Source organism: Narcine bancroftii, chromosome 6 (genome assembly GCF_036971445.1).
Source record: "Narcine bancroftii isolate sNarBan1 chromosome 6, sNarBan1.hap1, whole genome shotgun sequence".
Classification (NCBI taxonomy): domain Eukaryota; kingdom Metazoa; phylum Chordata; class Chondrichthyes; order Torpediniformes; family Narcinidae; genus Narcine; species Narcine bancroftii.
Genome location: NC_091474.1, coordinates 193,419,827 through 193,434,745, shown reverse-complemented (window position 1 = coordinate 193,434,745; position 14,919 = coordinate 193,419,827). Strand labels below are relative to the sequence as shown.

The 14,919-nt window shown below is 40.6% G+C and overlaps 1 protein-coding gene across 4 annotated transcripts in view; it reads right to left on the bottom strand.

The window, feature by feature from the left end:
* Positions 1-14,919, bottom strand: part of LOC138736906 (glycoprotein endo-alpha-1,2-mannosidase-like) — a 55,115-nt gene extending 40,196 nt beyond the window's left edge. For 2 of the 4 annotated variants that reach the window (XM_069887095.1, XM_069887099.1), the window contains exon 1: positions 14,820-14,919. The gene's annotated coding sequence lies outside the window, so the exon portion shown is untranslated. Of the gene's footprint in view, positions 1-6,852; positions 6,922-12,078; positions 12,307-14,819 lie in introns of those variants that run through there. The other 2 variants (XM_069887096.1, XM_069887097.1) reach the window with 2 other exon arrangements.

Sequence of the window (14,919 nt, the reverse complement as noted above, 5' to 3'; positions counted from 1 at the left end):
AAAAGGCAAAAAACATCGTGAAGGAATTCACACCCCTCCAGCAAACTGTTCTCCCTTCTACCATCTGGTAGGAGGTACTGCAGCACTTGGGTCCTTACATCCAGATTAGGCAACAGCTTTCCCCCCAAGCCATCAGATTTCTGAGCTCCCAAAACATTTTCGGGATAGTGTACTGTGGACTGCTACTCCATAAGTCTTAACATTTTAAATGTGTTGAACTTCTATTCTAAACTATATTTATGTAAATATGCTCCATGGTCTTGGAGAAACATCATCTCATCTTTACCATGCGACCACGGTACGTGTGACAAATAAAGGTCTCTTGACTTGGTTTGGTGAAAGAGTGAAACTTTATATCAACTGAGTGACGCAAGCTTGAAAAAAAAGGTATGGTTTGAAGCACATTGTGTCTGAAGTTATTCCCTCGATCTGAATGAAAGACAGATTTTTCAACCACAAAAGTATCTAGACGATAGGATACTTTATGCCATGCTAATTTATATTTAGAACACAAGTGCTATCGACAAAAATCAGCATTTAACTCACATCTACAGTGGTCCTCAAGATGCTCGTGATTACCTAGCTCCTTGCACCACTACATTCCTCCTGTCCATGTATGCCTGCTATATTGTTAGGTAGGAGGACCAAAAGTAGGACAAGGCAATAACCATACATTTCAAAGCAAGGATGGTGAGAGACATGGAGGAAAACATGCAAACATAACCCATATTCCTACAGTCTTCTTGGCTGTAGATGCTGCATCTACCATCCAACATTGGTGGAAGAAATGAAAGTTTGGGACAATTTGTGCACTGACAATCAAGTACAGCTTGTACCCTGGATGAAGTCAAGCATCTCAATTGTTCATGGAATTGCTGTTTGAGAATTTACAGAAAGATGCGCAGACTCAAACCTCCTCTCGTAAACAATATCCATGACCAACGGTTTCCATTTTAGCCCACATAAACCCTCCCCTGCCTCATGTTGGTGGACAACTCAACAACTCTAATGCCATTGAATATCAAGGATAACTGGCCAAATTCTTGCTAATGCTCAGACCTGGCATTTGTATGACAAATATAACTTGGTACTTACCAGCCCAAGCCTGAATACAAACAAACTGGTTCAATTTCTGAACTGCAGCAATAACAAATGAATATTGTGTAATGATCAGTAAACATTCCAAGTTCTGATGTCAGGGTCAGAAAATTGTGGACTTGCCACACAGATCCCAACATGCAGCATGCTTATTCTTGGTTTTAGCATGTCTGCATGGAAGGAAGGTTCGTGCAGTCCACGGCTTTCATCTGTACACACTGAAGTCTGTGCACCACTTAAACACAAGCAGCCTTTCACAACAGCAATCAAGACTATTTCTCACAACTTTATTTATTCGTTCAACAAGGTTGTCACATACAGTAGAAAAAGTACACATTGTGAACAATAAATTGTTTTTTAAAATTTTATAACTAAAAAAAGGAAAAAAAAAGAACCCCCCCTCTCAGCCAGCTCTCTTTAGGAGAGCCAAAAAGAAAACTAAAATATAATTACTAAAATCTAATCAAAGTAAATTTAAATGTAAATATTCTGAATATAAAGACCACTTATTAAGAAGAATAATTATCATGTAAAACATGCGTAATTTTTTCCATTACCAAATGAGTTTTCATCTCATTATGCCATCTGTTAATATCAATCACATTAGCATTTTTCCATGTACTTGCTATACATTTTTTTTGCTACAGATAAAGCTAAATATACAAAAGCAATCTGAAATTTATCTAATCCCAAATCTTTCAAAGGCTTCAACTTACCCAACAAAAATATTGTCAGGTCTAAAAGTATTTTAATCTTATACAAATGTTCCAAAAACGATTGAATTGCTTTCCAAAAAGATTGTATATGTACACATAACCAAACAGCATGAAAAAAAGTTCCAACTGAATTACCACATCTAAAACAAGAGTCTGATTCACTAAAACCATATTTAAAAAAAACTTTTCAGATGTTAAATCCAATTGATGTAAAAAATTGTAATTAACTATTGCATAACGAACATTTATCAATCTAGTAATACTATCATGACAAATATCTAACCAGTCATCCTCAGAAAAAATATAATTAATATCCTTTTCCCATTTAATCTTAGATCTATCCCATCCCTTTTTTTCCATATTCTCCTGTAATATTTGGTACATCAATGAAATATATCCCTTCTTTGGTACAATCACAAGAAAAGATTCAAATTTAGTCAATTTAGGTAAAGTCATGTCTCTACCAAATATTTGTTTTACTAAAGATCGAAGTTGATAATAAACGAATAAAGAATTCTCACTAATACCAAAATCTTCTCTCATTTGATTAAAGGATAAAAATTTACCTTCTTTAAAACAATCCCCCAGATTTTTTATACTTTTAGATTTCCAATGTAATAAACATTGATTATTCATTGAAAAAGGAATAAGTTGATTATTATATAACAGTGTTAAAGTCAATAATTTACCCGTTGTAAGGTAAACACATCATGAGATGGGACCGGAGAAGGAGCCACCCAGTACTAAGGAGTAACAGAATGCAGATGTGACCTGAGAGGCCAAGGTGCCAAGATAAGCTTTGCACTAACAAGAATGATGTGCAGCAGACTAACAGAGAAGGGTAGCAACAGTTTATTCATTGGACAATGTAATGGTATGATAATTTACTAAGTACGTATCCTGAGGTATAAAAAAACACCACTTGCTGATAACGGCAGAATGTGCCTTCTCCAACTAACACTGTTAGTTGCAAGTGTTACAACCCGGTAATAAAGAACCTTGATTTCTGTATTTGAACTCTATTTTCCTTAATCTTTGTTGCCACTTTAAACATCTTTCAGAGGTGTCCAAGGCCAGCTTATCTGACAGTCCAATTAATGAGCTCCGTTCTTAAGAAAATTCCAGCCTTGACTCCGTGGTTCTGTCTGGGCAAGTAGGCCGAGTTTCTTCCAAAGTCGGAGAGTGTAGTTTTGTTCTGTATTTGAACTCTATTTTCCTTAATCTTTGTTGCCATTTTAAACTAAAAACAATTGATAAACAAAACAAAGACTTTTAACAGAAAAAAAAATTCTTAAAACGGGTATTTATATAACTGCCTGGGGGAGACCGGGAATGCACGTCCGCTCCCTACGCCATCTTGCCACGCCCCCAAATTTTCGGTGGCTCCCAGGGAGGCGTGATTTTTGATTCTCCAGGGCCCTGTCAATAATCAAATTCAGCACCTTCCCTAATATTGTCATCACACGTCATCAAGGCGTCCAAACTATAGGGTGTAGGGAATGTTTCTCTAAGTGCTTCCCAAAATCTATTTCGAAGTGGGTCAAATTCTATTTCATCCCCCAATTTACTACCAAATTTTCCACTTTGTCAATCTTCTCAATGTTAAGTTGAAATTATTGTTTATTTTCAAGAAAAACTTATTCAAAATTTTTAACTCTTCTTGGACATTGCTCCTTCGACTTTAATTTTATAAATCATCAATCTTGTTCATAGTTTCTTTCTACTGAATTTCCAAATTTAATAATAAAGTTTCCGTTTTTTCCAATTTTCTCAATATTAAACTGATCTTGTTGTTTAGTTTAAAAAAAACCTTTTCAAAACTATTGAAATCTGTTTGCAATGTATGCATACTCACAGATAATAAATTCACTCTTCCAATATTCCATCCAAAAAAATCCAATATTCCATCCAGCAACGTGAAAAAGTAACAGCCAAGAATGCGCCTTCTCCAACTAACACTGTCAGTTGCAAGTGTTACAATCCGGTAATAAAGAACAAAGAACCTTGATTTCGACTCAGTCTGGTGTCTGACTCACTCATTCATGAACAAAGCAGACCTAACAATTTGGTGACCCCGACGTGATGGGTGAGTGGACACTGGACGACGGTTTCTGTTTTTCTTGACAATCATCTCAGCCGGCTGACAAAAAGGTCCAGAGAAGCCTGTTTTAACAAAATTCTCTCATTTAAAATCTCTATGATTGTCAGTAAGAACTGGAGATCGGACAAATTAGACGACCATAATTGAAGGTCGTCACCTGCCAGGATTGTAACTCGTAAGTGTTTACAGACAAAACTATAAAAGTCCTTAAGGTGTTTGAGTGACATTTGATAAGTGCTTCGCCGACAAACTACTAGAGTTTAAAAAGTCTTTATTGTGTCGTTGCAAAGTCCAATAGAGTGAGAAGGTGGTCTATGAACAATTGGGGACCTGAGTTTTCTGCCCTAAACTGGTTATTAAGAGGAGAAATCTCCCACGTGAAGGTTGGGCTTTGAAAGAAAACGAAGGTTCAGGCTTATTGGTCTTAATTGTATAAAAAGACTGACTTATAAATGTCCGGTAGGTATGATAATGTCTGTACACTTGAAAACTTAAGAATTTATTTCCCCAATTCGCCGTGGTGGAATACCACAGCGGACATTAGAGACCTTGAGACGACAAAAAGAGTACTCAGGGACGCCTGCCTGGTGAACAAGGACGACGACGAAAGGCTGCAAAAGCTGTGTCCGGATCAGGTAGGAGATATCAATGAAAAAGTTGACAGAATCTTAAGAGACACACGGTTTATTCGGAATATCTTTGACAAGTTAAATGAAGGTATTACCAGTATCACCAAGGAGATAAAGTTACGTAAATTCATAGATTGGTACAGGGAAACTGGACAAAAATATAGCCCAAAAATTTGGTTTCCTAGTTGTAATTTAACTTTCAGACCTCTTTGGGAAAACAGAGAGTGGAAGACGAGCAATCAGAGCAGGCTAAGTCAGAAAGTGCATCCCAGAAGGGAGTGGACAAGACAACCAATAAATTGATGAGAGCCATAGAACAAATAGGGATTAAACTAGCAGCCCAACAGATAGTCCCACAGGCCATGGGGCCAGTGATAAATCCGGGACCCCAAGTAAGGAATGGTTGGGAAAGACCACTAAGTACCATGTATAGAGGAGAACATGCCCTATGCTGGCACTGCCAAAATCCTGGACACTACCAGCGGGACTGTCCAGAGGCCGGGAGAGGAAGGGGAAAAGGATTACCCTCTATTAGAGGCTATAGAGGAAGAGGAGGAATAGTAATAGGAATAAAGGACGAAAAGTGTAGTACAGATGAGGAAACGAGATACGACCCACCATGGGAGGAAAGTAGCATAAAAGAACTCGGGAGGGAGAAGAGTAGACATGCCCGCCTGGACATAGTTAGGATGAAAGAGAAAGACATGAAACCACTAGACTATGACCGAAAAAATTATCTTAGAGACGAGCGTGAACGATATACCTTTGACTCTGAGACATCAGAACCTGACGGGGACAGTGACAGTAGTGACGAAGAGGTGTCTGAACAGGGTGGAATAAATAGATGTATTCCAAGAGTAAAAAAGGAACAGAAATCCTCAAAATTGAGATATAAATGCCCATTGCTGATCACGGGGCGGGGAAATCAAAAATATGTACCCTGGTCACGAATGGACTTAGAGAGTCTAATGAAAAAACTTCCTCCATTGAGTAATGGGGCTGGTCCATGGATTTCTTGTTTTGAGCGAGAAACCTGTCAAGAACAATTAGCACTCGCAGATGTCAGAACTATCATGATAAAAATGAAGGCAGAAGGGGCCCTGAAGCAAATAGAGAGAATCCTTAGAAGCAAAATTAAGGGACATTGTGGGATTAGAGACGATGTCAGAGGACTTGTAGAAAAGACACCTGACACATGCACTCAAACGACATCGTCAATCAAAGCAGACCTAACACCGTAGAACCTATCGTCCTATTTTTTCTCATCCACAACTTCATTAAATGTTTTAATATAGGCACATTATATTGTTGTAATAAATTTAAATTCCATCGAAATAAAAACTGATATATTTCAAATTCAAAAATATCCGCCATCTCAATTTTGACCCAACTAGGGGGCCGTTCCAAATCCATTAAAGAACTAATAAATTTAAATTGAGCTGCCTCATAATAATTTTGAAAATGTGGTAAACGTAATCCTCCCAATGCATATTTCCAAGTTAACTTATTCAAAGCTACTCTCGGAAATTTACTCTTCCATAAAAATTCCCTAACCATTTTATTTAAGTCCTGGAAAAAATTCTTATTAAGTAAACACGGAATTGACTGAAACAAATATTGTATTCGTGGAAAGATATTCATTTTAATTGTATTTATTCTTCAAATTAAATTTATTGGCTTATTATATGAAGCTTAAATCCAACCAATAAAAAAAGGACCAAACTTAAATTTCTCTAAAACTTTAAATAAAAAGTTGTTCCACCCAACTCTATCAAAAGCCTTTTCTGCATCGAGAGATATCACCATCAGATGGTCAGGGCACTATCAATATTTATTAATCAAACTAATCACTCTTAAGAATATTATCTGAAGCATATCTATTCTTTATGAAACCTGTTTGATCAACATGTATCAACTTAGGTAAAGATTTAGCCAATCGATTTGCTAATACTTTAGCTATTATTTTATAGTCTACATTTAACAAAGAAATTGTTCTTTATGAAGACACCTTCAATAGATCTCTACCCTTCTTAGGAATTACAGTGATTAAAGCACTAGAGCATGATTCAGGTAAATCACAATGTTCAATAATCTGTTGTACCACATCTCCAAACACTGTAGATAAATCATTATAAAATATCTTATAAAATTCAACCGAAAACCCATCACCAGGTGATTTTCCATTCGGCATTTCCAACATAGTCAATTTAATTTCTAAATCAGTAAAAGGGGCCTCCAGCTCCAATATATCTTATTTTAATACCGGTAATTTCAACATCGATAAAAAGGAGTCAATCGATCCACTCACCTGTTTTTCCTCGGAGATGTATAATTTCTTATAAAATGAGTAGAACTCATCACTAATCTCACGAGGTTTGTAAGTAACAGTCGAATTTCATCTGACTGCATTAATAACCCTTGATACCTGTTCATTCTTTAACTGCCATGCAAGTCCTTATGTGCTTTCTCACCCCATTCATAATACCGTTGTTTAGATCTATTTATCAAGCATTCAAATTGATAAGATGGTAACATATTGCATTTCAATTTCAATCTAGACAACTCTATTTTTTGATTTTCTGTCACATTTCTCTGAAATTCCTTTTCTAATTTATCAATCTGTTTCTCTAATTAGAGGCTCTCGGTCAAATAATTCTTTTTAACCTTAGAGGTCTAACTAATTATTTGACCTCTCAAGTAAGCTTTCATAGCATCCCACAATATAAATTTACTCGGAACTGAATTAACATTTTCTTCCAAGAAGAGATTGATTTGTTTTTTTAAAATTCAATAAATTCCGCTTTTTTTTTTAAAAAAAAACATCGTATTGAATCTCCAACGAGCTGCACGAACTTTTTCAGAACTTTCATAAGTAAAATACAACAAAGAACGATCTGAAATTACCCTACTTTTATATTCTGCTTGTAGTATTTTCCCCTGTAAATGTGCCAATACTAAAAAAAATCATAACATAACAACATAACATAATTACAGCACGGAAACAGGCCATTAGGCCCTTCTAGTCCGCACCGAACCAAACACCCCTTTCTAGTCCCACCTCCCTGCACAATGCCCATAACCCTCCATCTTCTTCTCATCCATATATCTGTCCAACCCTTTCTTAAATAATACAATTGACTCCGCCGCCACTATTTCTCCCGGAAGCTCATTCCACACGGCTACCACTCTCTGAGTAAAGAAGTTACCCCTCATGTTACCTCTAAACCTCTGCCCCTTAATTCTTAACTCATGTCCTCTTGTTTTAATCTTTCCTCCTCTTAACGGAAATAGTCTATCCACATCCACTCTGTCTATCCCTTTCATAATCTTAAATACTTCTATCAAATCCCCTCTCAACCTTCTACACTCCAAAGAATAAAGACCTAATCTGTCCAATCTCTCCCTATACTCTAGATGCTTAAACCCAGGTAACATTCTGGTAAACCTTCTCTGCACTCTCTCCACTCTGTTTATATCCTTCCTATAATTAGGCGACCAGAACTGCACACAGAACTCCAAATTAGGCCGCACCAACGTCTTATACAATCTCAACATCACCTCCCAACTCCTATATTCCATGCAATGATTGATAAAGGCCAGCATATTAAAAGCCTTCTTCACCACCCTATTCACGTGAGTTTCTACCTTCAGGGAACCATGTACCGTTACTCCTAAATCTTTCTGCTCTTCTGTATTCATCAATGCTCTCCCATTTACCACGTATGTCCTGTTCTGATTCTTCTTACCAAAATGAAGCACCTCACACTTATCAGCATTAAATTCCATCTGCCATTTTTCAGCCCACTATTCTAAGCAGCCCAAATCCCTCTGCAATCCTTGAAAACCTTCTTCATTATCCACTATTCCACCTATCAGTATCGTCTGCATATTTACTAATCCAATTCACCACCCCATCAACTAGATCATTAATGTATATAACGAACAACAATGGGCCCCAATACTGATCCTTGAGGCACACCACTGGTCACCGGCCTCCAACCTGACAGACAATTATCCACTACCACTCTCTGGCCTCTCTCTTTCAGCCAATGTTCAATCCATTTGACTATCTCAAAATTTATACCTAAAGACTACACCTTCCTAACTAACCTTCCATATGGTACCTTATCGAAGGCCTTACTGAAGTCCATATAGACAACATCCACTGCGCTACCCTTATCCACATTCCTAGTCACCTCTTCAAAAAATTCAATCAGATTGGTCAAACATGACCTTCCTCCCACAAATCCATGTTGAGTGCTCCTGATCAGACCCTGTCTATCCAGATGTTTATAAGTACTATCTCTAAGAATTTTCTACATTAATTTACCTACCACAGACGTCAAACTTACAGGCCGATAGTTGCCAGGCTTCCTCCTTGAACCCTTTTTAAATAACGGAACCACATGCGCAATGCGCCAATCCTCCGGCACTATCCCCATATCTAATGACATTTGGAAAATTACTGCCAGAGTCTCTGCTATTTCCTCCTTCACTTCTCTCAATGTCCTGGGGAAGATCCCGTCTGGTCCCGGAGACTTATCCACCTTTATATTCTTCAAAAGCCCTAAAACTACATCTTTTGTAATCTCTATATTCCCCATATTTACCCAATTTGCTTTGTTTATCTCACATCTCCCAATATCCTTCTCCTTAGTGAATACCGAAGAAAAGAAACTGTTCAATATCTCCCCCATTTCTCTAGGCTCCACACACAGTTTTCCGCTCTGATTTTCTAAGGGACCAATTTTGTCTCTAGCTTTCCTTTTACCATTAACATATTTGTAGAACTCTTTTGGATTAGTTTTCACCCTGCTTGCCATAGTTTCCTCGTACCTTCTTTTAGCTTTCCTAATTCCTCTCTTAAGATTCCTCTTACATTCAATGTATCTTTCAAACATCTCAACTCCATGCTTCTTATATCTAATGTACGCCTCCCTTTTTCTTCGAACCAAGTTTCCAATATTCCTTGAAAACCACGGCTCTCTCAAACCTTTTGCCCCTCCTTTTAACCTAACAGGAATATAAAGCTTTTGCACTCTCAAAATCTGATCTTTAAAAGACTTCCATCTCTCTACTACATCCTGCCCATAAAACAAATTGTCCCAATGCACACCCTGCAAGTCCTTTCACATCATTTCTAGAAAAAGATTCATGTCTAAATGAATAAAAAAAGAAATCCTTCTCTGTTGGGTTGAGACATCGCCAAATATCCACTACATTAAGATATTTCATCAAAGCTCTAATTTGAATTGCCATTTTAGATTTTTTTAACATTTTTTGGAAATTTATCTAATAAAGGTTCCAAAGCACAGCTAAAATCTCCACCAACCAGAACATTTTCATTAGCTTAGCCCAGTTAATAATCTTACAATTCAGTTTAAAAATACGTCCTGCATTCATTTCCATTGATTGTAATTCAAAAGGTAAATTTTTATGTATCAAAATTGCTACTCCCTTAGCTTTAGAGTTAAATGAAGAAAAAAACATGTCCAACCCAGTCCCTCTTCAATTTCATACTTTCTTTTTCATTCAAATGTGTCGCCTGTAAAAAAGCAGTATCAATTTTCATCTTTTTTTGATATATGCCAAAACTCTTGCGCTTGATCAGGTTGTTTAATCTCTGAACATTAAAATAGCAAATTTGAAATTTGACATATCTAATACAATTACTAAATAACAAAAATAATCACAAAATTAATAATAACAAAAGAAAATTTTTTTAATATATAGGACCCCCAAATTAAAATATCTAGGCCCTCCAAATAAAAATAATATTCGTTAATAAGAAAAAACAAAACAAACCAAAAAAAACTACCAAAAGGTAGTAACTCCCTAAAAACTGTGAATTACCCACTAGTGACTGATGACTATCAAAGAAATTAGTGCAATCCCCTCCTCCCCACCCAGCCAATCAAAAATATTAACATATTACAAAAAAAAATTCAGCCTTGAGATTCCAGTCTAGATGGTGAACTAATTTCAAGAGTAGATGAACTCATTCCATTCCCATTCTTTCCACTTCTGCTATTTTTCCCATTTCTAAGACCGTCAGATTTTCTTTTAGGAGATAATGGTGGACTTCTTTGTCCTCTGACATCTGGTTTTCTTTTTTTTCTTTGGCTTGGCTTCGCGGACGAAGATTTATGGAGGGGTATGTCCACGTCTGCTGCAGGCTCGTTGGTGACTGACAAGTCCGATGCGGGACAGGCAGGCACGGTTGCAAGGGAAAATTGGTTGGTTGGGGTTGGGTTTTTCCTCCTTTGTCTTTTGTCAGTGAGGTGGGCTCTGCGGTCTTCTTCAAAGGATGTTGCTGCCCGCCGAACTGTGAGGCGCCAAGATGCATGGTTGGAGGCGATATCAGCCCACTGGCGGTGGTCAGTGTGGCAGGCACCAAGAGATTTCTTGAAGCAGTCCTTGTACCTCTTCTTTGGTGCACCACTGTCTCGGTGGCCAGTGGAGAGCTCGCCATAGAACAAGATCTTGAAAAGGTGATGGTCCACCATTCTGGAGACGTGACCCACCCAGCGCAGTTGGGTCTTCAGCAGCATGGATTCGATGCTTGTGGCCTCTGCCATCTCGAGTACTTCGATGTTGGAGATCAAAAACCATTGCTTCATGCTCACTCTCAAAAAATTGAAACTGATAGTTTCCATAAAACACTTTCAACACAGCAGGGTAACGAAAGGCAAATTTTTAACCTTTATGCCATAAAACATCTTTAACTAGATTAAATTCACATCGGCGTCTGATGACATCTTGACTCAAATCAGGGTTGAAGAAAACTCTACTATTCTGAATCATCAATGGAGCTTGCCTTTGTCTTGCATTTTGAACTGCAAGTCGAAGAATTGTCTCTCTATCCAAACAACAAATTATCACAGCTCTTAGGGGTTGACCAGGTAGGGGTGTTCTTCTGAAAGCTCTACGTGCTCTTTCCAATACCAATCCATCAGGAAAAGACTCTTCCCCTAACATCTGGAGAATCCATTTTTTTTTTAAATATGACAGGATCTTGACCTTCTATACCTTCTGGTAAACCTACAATTTTCACGTTATTTCTTGTGCTTTGATTTTCCAAATAGTCTATTTTTTTTGTTAATTCTCTTTCCTGGGCTCCTAAATCTTTAACTGATTTTTCCACCTTTATTATTGTTTCTGTATTGGATTGTACCTCTTGTTTACATTCAGAAAAGGAATCTTCAAATTTTTAAAAAAGTTTTCCCAATTTTCTTTAGCTTCTGCCTTAACCACAGTTAGGTCTGAGCTCTTATCAGTATTCATTTGAACCAGCTGGCTCTGTAATTTGTAACTCACTTTCTTCCAGCTCTTCTTCCATTTCCTGTACAGTGGCAGAGTAAAGTAAGTCCTCTTTTAGTTGAACATCAAAAGGCAGCATTCTAGTAATTTTGCTGCAGGTTTGGACACCCAAAAACGACCCCCCGACTTCCTCAGCGGGTCGTTGTTGTCCTCCCCTGGCAGACAATTTTTAAATAAAATTACAGAATCCTTCGTAATTAGCAGTGCTACTCACGCCCACATTCGCTATAGACTGCGTGTCTAGCGTCACAGTCCTCTTTCTCCGCGCTCCCATCTCTTCCAATGGGGTATTCTTTGCAACAAGCCTCCATGCTCGTGCCCAACTTCTCGGGAATGCGTTCCTTCCTCCGCAAAACAGGTCGAACCAGCGCCATCTTGAGACTGGTGAGTGGCTGTTATTTTAACTTTTATCCCCACCGACGATCATTGAGACTTGGGGATCGCTGAAATCGAGCCCGAGGCTGCTTCAAGTCATTTAGGCCCCAATTCTTCTACACTTCGAAACTGTATTTTCTTTTGTAACTGAGACTTAGTTTTTTTTTTACATTAGCAGCCATAATGGCTCACCAAAATATCAAACTAAAAATTAAAATTTAAAAATTAAAAATAAAGGATTAAAAAATGGGTACTTAACAGTCTGACCAGAAAGGACAGGGATTACACGTCTAGTCTCTATGCCATCTCGCCACGCTCTCCCCAATCAATTTCAAACAATGCTCTTAAATCTTAACAAGTCAATCCATTTCCACAAATGACACATTCCCTCAGCTCTGGTCCACCAACCTCTGAATACATTATTCATTTCCCTTTGCAAATCAGAACAGTTGGTCTCTAAACAACACTTATGCTAACTGGCACCAAACTTGCCTCAAATCTAGTGTTCCCCACTGCATTTCCTTCTGCTGTCTGCCAGCAACAATCGCAGGCATCGCTGACCTGAATGCCTATTTCATCACACTCAAGAAATCCCACCACCACTTGCACAATATGCATGGACACCCCACATCACTCCAGCAGTTACCACTCACTACTCAGAAGGCTCCCTGGGATCACACCCAAACCCTCTCCTCACAACTGGCTTACAGCACACACCTTCTAGTCCATCTACATCTTGCTACTTCACCTTTACCTGGGTGGAAAACCAACCCAAGGTTATTCCTCTGCCAAGAGTGCTCCAAGTCTAACTCTCTCCCAGTTGCACTCCTGTACCCTGCACTGTACTTCCTGGCTGCAATGCCCCACATGGAATGTTGCAGAAAGTACACAAACCCCTCACCACACACACCAACACCTAGGTGCTAGTGCCCCCTCCCCCCACCTGCGTGTGCCACTGCCTCGTCACCCCGCCGGGTGCCACTGCCTCGGTCTCACCCTCCCCTCTTAGTGCAACTGCTGCTCTCTCTTCCTCTCCCCTCCTTCCCCCCCCCGACCCCGTGCAACTACTGATCTCTCTTTCCACCCCCCCAGATGCAACCCTGCAACTGCTGCTCTCTCTCTTCCCCACCCCCCACCCCCCTTGGTGCAACACTGATATCTCTCACTCTCCACCCCCCGGATGCAACTGTTGCTCTCTCTCCCCCCCCTCCCACCCCCGGAGGAACACTGATCTCTCTCTCTCTTCCCCCCACCCCCCCATCCCCGGTGGAAGACTGATCTCTCTCTCTCTCGCTCTCTCCACCACCCCCCACCCCATCCCCGATGGAAGACTGATCTCTCTCTCTCTCTCTCTCCACCCCCCCCACCCCATCCCCGATGGACGACTGATCTCTCTCTCCACCCCCCCCCCCCCCGCCCCCAATCCCCGGTGGAACACTGATCTGTCTCTCCACCTCCCGGATCCAACTGCTGCGCTCGCTCTCCACCCCCCGGATGCAACTGCTGGAGTCTCTCTCTCTCCGCCCCCCCACCCACCCGCGTGCAATTGCTGCTATCTCTCTCTCCCTTGTGCAACTGCATAATCCACGCTTCCCCATGACTGCAAATACACCACCACACTCCTCCCTGGATGCAATTACAATCCCTCCCCCACACACTCCTCTCTGGATGCAGTTATAATCCCCCCCCCCCACACTCCTCCCTGAATACAGTTACAATGCCCCCCCCCCACACACACACACACTCCTCCCTGGATGCAGTTACAATCCTCCCCCCACACTCCTCCCTGGATGCAGTTACAATCCCTCCCCCCCCCCAACACTCCTCCCTGAATGCAGTTACAATCCCTCCCCCACACTCCTCCGTGGATGGAGTTACACCCCCCCCCCCAAACACTCCTCCCTGGATAGCTACAATCCCCCCCCCCCAAACACACACTCATCCCTGGATCCAGTTACAATCCTTTTTACCCCCCCCCACATTCCTCCCTGGATGCAGTTACAATTCCACCCCCCCCCCACACATTCCTCCCTGGATGCAGTTACAATCCCTCCCCCTACACACTCCTCCCTGGATGCAGTTACAATTCCCCCCCCCCACACACACTCCTCTCTGGATGCAGTTACAATCCCCCCCCCACATTCCTCCCTGGATGCAGTTACAATCCCTCCCCCTACACACTCCTCCCTGGATGCAGTTACAATTCCCCCCACACACACACTCCTCTCTGGATGCAGTTACAATCCCCCCCCCCACATTCCTCCCTGGATGCAGTTACAATCCCTCCCCCTACACACTCCTCCCTGGATGCAGTTACAATTCCCCCCACACACACACTCCTCTCTGGATGCAGTTACAATCCCCCCCCCGCCACATTCCTCCCTGGATGCAGTTACAATCGGCCCCCCACCCCAAAATCCATCCATCCCGTTTCAATCCTCCTCTCCCAGTTGCATTGGCCTTCCCAGTTGTTCCCAACCCTCCGCAATGCCCCCCGAGGAGCATTCGGCTTTTTTTTTCTCCAAACCCCCTCTCCCGAGCATCACTATTACACGTAGGGCAGCCCAACCCAATACCTACGCTCACGGCTTCTTCACCTCCGTCGGCCAAATTTATTGTTGCCGTGTGCCTCTTTCTTTTTGCCAAATTGCGGTCAGGACTGCCGTGACAAACATCCGGT